This window comes from Macaca thibetana, chromosome 13, assembly GCF_024542745.1.
Source record: "Macaca thibetana thibetana isolate TM-01 chromosome 13, ASM2454274v1, whole genome shotgun sequence".
NCBI classification, from domain to species: domain Eukaryota; kingdom Metazoa; phylum Chordata; class Mammalia; order Primates; family Cercopithecidae; genus Macaca; species Macaca thibetana.
In genome coordinates this window covers 39,744,821-39,753,953 of record NC_065590.1, presented here as the reverse complement: position 1 = coordinate 39,753,953, position 9,133 = coordinate 39,744,821, and the positions used below count along the sequence as shown (strand labels likewise).

The 9,133-nt window shown below is 38.1% G+C and overlaps 1 long non-coding RNA gene across 1 annotated transcript; it reads right to left on the bottom strand.

The window, feature by feature from the left end:
• Nucleotides 1-1,089: 1,089 nt before the first annotated feature.
• Nucleotides 1,090-8,421, bottom strand: LOC126934116 (uncharacterized). Its single transcript, XR_007718837.1, has 3 exons — nt 7,272-8,421; nt 3,907-3,995; nt 1,090-1,380 (listed from the first exon to the last, which is right to left on the bottom strand). It is a non-coding gene; the product is annotated as an uncharacterized LOC126934116 (long non-coding RNA).
• Nucleotides 8,422-9,133: the final 712 nt, after the last annotated feature.

The following is a 9,133-nucleotide window of genomic DNA, read 5'->3' as shown; positions in this document are numbered from 1 at the left end:
TTCTGCAGCGAGGGAGGGCCACCTTCACACAGGGAGCAGAAGGGCTCACGGCCACTCTCTCAACCTCCTAGAGTCCCTGGACCAGAACCAAGAGTTGTTGTAGGAGTGGTTTCCAAAGAGTATAATCTTAGGAGTTTCACATTTCACATATTATATTTACACAGTGCTTTTAACTTTTTAAGTGTCTTTTTCCTGTTAATTAGTGTTAACACCCTCCTCCCCACCACAAGGACTAAAGTGCACTATTTTGGGTCCATTTTTAAAATAAGGAACCAGAGAATAAAAACGTTAGATAATCTCTGAGCCCAGAGTAGAAATCTCTTTCCTAGCCACCAGTTCCATGGTCTTTCTCCTAGAGCTTTCTGGGAACTTTTTTTTTTCTTTTTTGGCAGACAAATGGTTACGCTAAAAACTTAAAAATAGAAGCAAAAATATGGGAAATGGAAAACTGTATTCTAATTGCCTCCCCTGGATTTCCTACTCCTGTAAATATGGGCAAATATAGTGGAATAAATAAAATCCACAAGTATTAAGGACTACCGTATTGGAAAGATGAAACCACTTCCTCACAGAGCTATCTAAAGAATAAGTACAGCTAATATGCTGCTAATTTTTAGTATACTGTTAATATTGAGTCACATGTTCTCCAACTTCTTCGGCAATCCTTTGGATGGCAGTTCCAACGGACAAAAGGATCAAAATGAAGCAATGGACACAGGGATCAAAACACAGTTTTGGAATAATTGGCCCCTGGGTAATGGAGAGCTGACTGTCCTCCCATAACCTAACTAACTGATTCCTTCTACCAAGTAATAAACAACTTTCTGGAAGCCACTTTTCCATCACTTGGAAAAGCACCTTTCAAGGATATCTCTAATACAGTTTTCTAGCCCCTGGGATTCAATATTTCAAGAAATACCTTTAAGCCAACTAAACCTCTAGAGATTTTTCTGTTTTCACTCAACTCTGGTTTCAGTTCCAATATTTCTAGGAAAACATTGATTGATTTACTATGGTAAATTACGAGATGTTTTTAACGTTGGATGCAATATATCTGATTTGTGATCTCTAGGCCTCAGATGTTTTATAGGAGAAGTTAAAATTCTACACTGCAGGCTGGCACGAACAGGCTCACCTGTAAGCCCATAAAACCCTCCACCAGATGTGTTTCTTCTTTTCTCACAGCTCTGACTCCACTTTCCTTGATTCGTCATGATCCACATCAATAAATTAGTGATGCATAATTTCAAACAGCTGATTTCAGACTAGTCCTGAAGTGATCTAAGTGTCATGCTGAAAGGCACAGATGCTGAGGCTTGATGGAAGTTGGCTACACATAATGGTGGGAATCACAAAAGCAGAAAGGTATGCTTGATGCATCTGAAAAAAGCAAAAAAAGCCTAAGCTTCCAAGTGTAATAGTTGCCTATTAGGTTGTTTTCTCTTCCAAATAGTAAGATCTGTGAGGTCTTGTGTCTGTCCTATTCATCATCAAATATTCAGTACCTAGCCCTTAGCCCAGTGCAGGGGAGGGGAACAGTGAATATTTGCAGAAGGAATGAATGAAAGGTAGGCCAAATGAGCCATGAGGAGGGTGAAGCACAAGTTCAAGTTATCAAAATCTAAAGCTGAACTTTTCAACTGCTTTCCTCCTTTCTTTTCAGCGATACTTGCAAATCTCAAGAAAACTTAATGTCATTTTTTTTTTTTAATTCAGTTGGGCTGAACTGCACAATCATCAACTTGCCTGTTGACTCTGCCTCTAAAGACAATAGGTCTTGGGTTTAAGCTCCACGTGGATCTGTTAGTGCCTTTTTTTGTTTTACGGCCAGGGATGCAAATTACATCTATGTTTATTCCTCTTGCTATCTATGTCTTTTGATGTTTCACACTCTGCAAAGGAAAAGTACTTTGTAACATCTAATTCTAGTCCTCCCTGTCACAATTTAAACCCATCCCTATTCTGCATTGGGGGAGGACAAAACACAACTCTTGATTAACTTTCATGCCTCATTTTGATTCCTCTCTGGATCAGTTAGCTTTTGCTGTATAACAAACCACCATCATTAGTGGCTTAAAACAACAACCACTTTAATTAGCTCATGATTCTGTGTATTATCAATTTGCATTGGGCTCATTCAGGTGATTTTACTCGAGTGATCTGGGCTCAACTGTCCTTGACTGTGCTTACTCATATATTTAGGGGCTTCAAAAGATGCCTTGAATAGCCAACTGATGGTACCTCCCTCTGCAATGTCTCTCATTCTCCAGGAAGCTAAGCCAGCATTGTTCATATGGTGGTAGAGGATAACAAAAGCTATAAAACCTTGGAAAGCCTAGTTCAGGTGTCAATTATAATTTCTGCCACATTCTATTGGTCAAAGCAAATCACTAGGCCAGCCCAGATTTAAAGGTTACAGAAATAAATTTCCCTTCTTGATGGGAAGAATTTGTGACCATTTTCGTAATCTACTACACCATCCTAGGTTTCCTTCAGTTTCTTCAGTCTCATCCTTTCCTCACATTTTCCCCAAATACATCTTTTCTCTGTTCATTTGGGATGCAACCTTAAGACTCATGTATATCTCAATCATTTATTCGATAAAAACTTATTAGGCATCTACTATATATCAAGATCCATGGTAGGCTCAAAGTCTACCAAAGCATGGTTCTTAACACTTAAGGGGCTAAAGGAGAGAGGATCAAGCAAATAACTAAGAGCTAGAAAGTGAAGAGAAATTAAAGAATCTTAGTAACAATGAGAATGGTCAGGGTCATTAAACTCAAGTCGGAAATAGAGAGCCAGAAAAGATTCCTGGAAAAGATGGTGCTTAAATGAGTAGGAGCCATATAGATCAGTACTACTGAAAGTGTGGTCTGTGGACTAGTGGCAGTATGCAAACTGTTGGTTACTGGTTTGATGCGAGTGAAGAGTAAGAGTTTGGAAATTATAATAGTAATCTGGTATTGCTGCAAAGTGCAAGCATGTGATTTTGAAAAATTGTCATTTTTTGTCATAAATGCAACAAATTTAAATTTAATTTCTTAAATGATCCTTCATCATAGATAGTCTGAGATGTACTGACTAGGTAACAAAAAGTGGACAGAATGCCCCAAGCTAAGGAAATAGCAAGTGGATGTTAGGCTGAATAATGAACCCCCAAAAGGTATCCAAGTCCTAATCTCTAGAACCCATAAATGTTCTCTCATATGGAAAAAGGGTTTTGCAGATGTGATTAAGTTAAGAATCTTTAGAAAAGGAGATTACCCTGGATTATCTGGATGGGCCCTAAATGTAATCACATTTGTTCTTATAAGAGGGAGGCAGAGGGATATTTGACACTGACAGAAGAGGAAAAGGCAATGTGGCCTTGGAAGCAGAGACGGATTAACATGGCTATGAACCAAAGAATGAGAGCAGCCGCCAAAAGTCAGAAGAGACACGGAATGGATTCTCCCCTAAAGCCTCCAGAGGGAAAGTAAACCTATCTACATGTTGATTTTGGACTTCTGGGATCCAGAACTGTGAAGGAATAAATTTCTGATGCTTAAGACTCCAAGTTTGTGGTAATTTGTCACAACATCCATAGGAAACTAACACACAATTATGAAGACAAGGAAGCATGAAGCAGCTTGATATATTCAGGGATCTATAAGGAGCTACACAATAACTAAAGGAAAATACACATGTAGGGAGAAGTAGTAAGGATAGGGAGAAAGAAGGAGGCAAGGACTGGGAAGAACAAGGATCCCAACTTCATCTCATACTGGGGTTGGAATAATTAAAGAGAAAGACTTTAGAAACCATTCAGTTCTTAGTTGGTAGAGTGTAGTTGTATCCTACATGGACTAAAGCACAAAGGAATATTGTTTTTTGAACTCAATGCAAGAAAAAATAAGAGCATACCTTGCATGCATCTATAAATTCAAACCAAGTTGTGTGAATTGATGTATACTCTAAGCTCAGCTTTCTCAGGGGAGAAGAACAAGCCAAATCTGAGGATAAAAGAGAAGAAGGTATATTATTTACCAGTTAATAAGGAGTGGATGCTATAACAAGCTAAGAACTAGTAAAAACAAATCTTCCAATTTGTCTAGCCTGAAACACATTCACACACACTCAGATACATTGTAAAACCAGCCTATCATACTAACCCAAAGGAAAAAGGAAAACCATTAAAAAAAAAAAAAAAAAAAAAGAGTGGGGAAAGACTGAGGACTGGCAATTGCTAGTGACATGTTTACTAAATATATTCTAAAACATTAAACATAACATTGGAAAGCAAAAGAGCCAAGTGGTTGGAGAAGCCCACTGATTACTATTCAGGATTGGTCTCTGATCTGTTTTCTCGGCACTTGGCTTCACAACCAGAGCTCAGCCAAATAAATCTGCATCTCTGGTGTCTCCAGGCAACTCCGAACTTGGCATTTCTGACACAGGAGAGCTAGCCAGGAAACCCCTCTTTGGAGGGGAACCAATGGGCCAGATTCACTCTATCAACATCCAGACATCATAGCTAATTACAGACACACAGGACCAACCTGACAGCCAACTCTGTAAGTAGCAGACACCAGCATTCCCCAGGGAACTGGCTTGGCTCCAGTGAGTACTCCCAGTGACGAGAACCCTTTTAAGCAAGACACTCCAAGGGCTCACCAGATTGTGATGGGTTTTGTATGGCCATGTAAAGACATTCTACCACCAGCCCCCAACCCCAGGAATACCAAATTTCTATTCAGAGAAAGTGAATGGAAATCCCTAGCAATAAGAGTATATTCAACATTGTAGAAATACAAATAAATAGCTAATCACATCCCTGCCCCCACTCATCTGGTGCTAAACTCCTTTTAGATTGGAGCCTAGGAAAAATTCTAGAAAGGAAATTGGTAAAACCCTTGACCCATGACTCAGGGAGAAAATAGTCGTATTTACTTCCTGTAGAAGCCCATGATGTCTTTCCCTTTTCTGACATTTTCTAACAAGAAGTTATTCATCGGGAAAACTGGAAATTTGGCCACAAATGTTAAGATCTAGGCAATGAATTAGTCAAATGTTTTAATGGAGAATCCATTTGTACTTGACATTAATTTAGGTTGTCTGCTAGAAGGTCAGACTTCTTGGAAAAGTTGGGGCCATGAGAACAGAGTGCTATGCCACCAGATCCTGATGGACTAAAGCATCTTGAGAAATGCACTCTGCTTCACACCCCTGCATCAGTGTGATCCTGGCACTTGTGTTTGTTATAGGAGGGTTATGTAAGTGGCTGGTTTAATCATATTACTCCAGTGGCCTGCAAGTAAGTGACACATCAACAGCCTAGATAGCCAACATCACTCAACTCAACTGAGCCAGAGCATTGAGCCAATATTCTGCATGGAGTCTTTACATCCCTAAGACAATTATATTATTGTGCAATTTGCCCCCATAATGTGGATCTTGGCTCTTAGGAAGAGTTTATAAAAGCTGATTTTTAAATTCCCCCTCTGTAGCCCATCTGTTCTGCATCCCTTTAACAACTTTTTGGGCTACATTTGACTAGGTAAGAGCTTTATGCATTAATCCTGGTTAGATGGTAGAGAACTTTCCTAAATCTTTCTTCCTCAAATGGAACCATAATGAGGATGTCTAACTTAGTTTTTTCTGATGAAGGAATGTACATTTCTGCATAAAAGAAAGATTTGGTATCCAGAAATCACAGCAGCATCACCTTCTAGTAATCCTTCGTGTGTCATACTTGGAAAGATGATCAAGTAACATTATCCCATTTGTATTCCATTGTCCTTTTACATGTTGCCACTTTCAGCCCTAGGTTCTCAGACCCTGTGCACATCCGTCACAGAGGATCCTTTATCTTGAGCATTCCAAGGGTCTGTGGCAGAATACCAGTCCTCCTTCCACATCCTACACTAGTCCAGGAAGAAAACTGTGTCGGGAAAGAGAATAGCCCTAGTAGAATGACCTTTACTGAGGCCTGACATCTGCTACCTTATAAGCTTCTTATATACTCAGCCTAATCCACCTGGAGGCTTTGCTGCCTGATGGAAGGTGATAAAAAAGTTGTTATGCTATAAGCCCTGTCTTAGATTCAAGGCATGTAGGCTGTGTAAGATTCTGAGGCTTAGAGCAGACAGAGGGGGAAATAATTCTTAGTTCAGGGGCAATTCTCAAGATGCTTATTAGAATGAACTCTGGTCTAAGAACAACTTTATTGGTATGAAAGTCAAGGCAAGGCTTCCTAATAGGAAGGAGGCTCCCAGCTTCCCAACATTTCAGAGGGGCTAATGTAATGGTGATCATAAAACTTGACAAAACCCGCCAGGAACCGAGAAGCCCAAGTCTAGAAATTTACAATCCACAGAGGATCAACAGCTTGTATTCTGGATATCTTAAAGGTGAATGCTCTAAAACACCCATCTGCCGGTGGTGATGAAAACCTGGATGCCCACGGTTATAAATAATTCAGTCTGTTTCTTACAGCAACTAAGGCGAGGGCCTAAATTCAAAATTCAACTGGGTTTTTTATTTACACCCTTGGCCAAGAAAAGAAAGCTCATAGATGGAGCTTCTAAGAATAATGGAAGCATATCTCCAAGGAGAGAGGGAGACTTTGAGATACCTTACTAAAAAATTACTTCTCCGAGTAAAAGGATAATTGCTTCTCAGAATCACAAAATGAAATGAAAATATAAATTATTTTTTTAATAATATTTATTTTATTTTATTTTGTATTATACTTTAAGTTCTAGGGTACATAAAAAAGAAAATATAAACTATAGTGGAGGAACTAAAAAACATAAAAATGTTATTGTATTATGAAAGATTTTTATTTTTAATATTTGTGGGTACATAGTAGGGGTATATATTAATGGAGTACACAAAATACCCTGATACAGGCATACAATGTGTAATAATCACATCAGGGTAAATGGAGTATCCATCACTTCAAGCATTTATCCTTTGTGTTACAGACCAATTATACTCTTTTAGTTACTTTAAAATGTATAATTAAATTATTATTGACTATAGTCACCCTGTTGTGCTACCAAATGCTAAGTCTTATTCATTGTTTCCATTTTTATTTTGTACTCATTAACCAATCCCATTTCCCTCCTACTTCTCCTACCCCCACTTCCCTTCCCAGCCTCTGGTTACCACCCTTCTATTCTCCATCTCTATGGGTTTAGTTGTTTTGATTTTTAGCTCCCACAAATAAGTGAGAACATGCAAAGTTTGTTTTTCTGTGCCTGACTTATTTTACTTTACATAATGACCTCCAGTTCCATTCATGCTGCTGCAAATGACAAGATCTCATTCTTTTTATGGCTAAATAGTACTCCACTGTGTACCACATTTTCTTTATCCAAACATCTGATGATGAACACTTCAGTTGCTTCCAAATCTTGGCAATTGTGGACAGTGGTGCAATAAACATGGAAGTGCAGATATCTCTTTGATATACTGATTCCTTTCTTTTGGGTATATACTCAGCAATGTGATTGCTGGATTTTGTGGTAGCTCTATGTTTAGTTTTTTGAGGAACCTCCAAACTGCTCTCTATAGTGGTTGTACTAATTTACGTTCCCACCAACAGTGTACAAGTGTTCCCTTTTCTTCATTTCCTCACCAACATTTGTTATTGCCTGTCTTTCGGATAACAGCCATTTTAACTGGGGTAAGGTGGTATCTTCTTGTAGTTTTGATTTGCTTCTCTCTGATAATCAATGATGTTGAGAACCTTTTCATATGTCTGTTTTCCATTTGAGAAATATCTGTTTGAATCTCTTGCCCCTTTTAAAATGAGATGATTAGATTTTTTTCCTATAGAGTCTTTTGAGCTCCTTATATATTCTGGTTATTAATCCCTAGTCAGATGGGTAGTTTGCAAATATTTTCTTCCATTCTGTGGGTTGTCTCTTCACTTTGTTGATTGTTTCCTTCGCTGTGCAGACACTTTTTAACTTGATGTGATCCAATTTGCTCATTTTTGCATTGGTTGCCTGTGCTTGTGGGGTATTCCACAAGAAATTTTTGTCCAAACCAATATCCCGGAGAATTTCCCCAATGTTTTCTTGTAGTAGTTTCAGAGTTTGAGGTCTTAGATTTACGTCTTTAATCCATTTTGATTTGATTTTTGTATATGGTGAGAAATAGGGGTCCAGTTTCATTCATGAAAGAATTTTCTTGCACTAAAGCAAAAAAGAATGGGATTTTTAGTGCTCAGCAAACCCACTTCATAGGTAAATTATTTACAGTCTGCATTGAAAGAAAAGTTTCTTCCTTTTAATAAATTTTCAGTGTTAAAAAATCTGGTATATTGGAAAGATATTTGTCCACTGATAAACTGTTTACATTTTTCTCTCTCATATATTCCTGAGTAGATTATAGAAATATAGAATACCTATATTATGTCTATGTTACCATTATAGCTATATTACCAATATCTATATTATTATTGATCAGGTGGCATATATCCCACCTGATATGTTGTTGGCAGGTATAAGATAAATAAGTCTCACAGTCACTGACATCACCAATTCTGTGTCCTTTGAAATGTACACATATTTGAATATCAGAACTTCTGAGAAAGCCTGTCCTTCAGGAGGAGTGAGTGATACACATAATTTCTTCACAATTGTAATAGAATCTCCATCAATACTCACAACAGGGAATGATTTTAGCCTCATTTCATAGAAGAAGAAAATGTGAGCCTGGGAAGATTCAGTGACTTGCTCAAGGTCACACAGCTAGGAAAGGTTAGAATTGGCATTCCTGATTCTTAATCTTGTGCACTCTCCAGTACAGTATGCTGCCTTTAGTCTGAACCCTAAATGGACCACATTCCAGAAAAGCTAATGATATTCATAAATGCCATTACGAGTAAGTGATTTATCTTACCCAATTTCCATTCTTCCTGAAAGAGATGTTTGTATTTGCCATGAGCTAAAACAGTAGCATTCTACCTACCTGGCAAGAACATGACTCCCCTGAGTTGCTAAGTTTAGGCACATCAGATAAAGTGGAAGAATGTAAAGTTACAATGATTTTATATCTCCCAGTTGAGATAATACTACTGAGAACCACTTGGAGCTGAATAAATTGAACAAGTGCCGTTTTGATTAGTTTCAAAAGACAA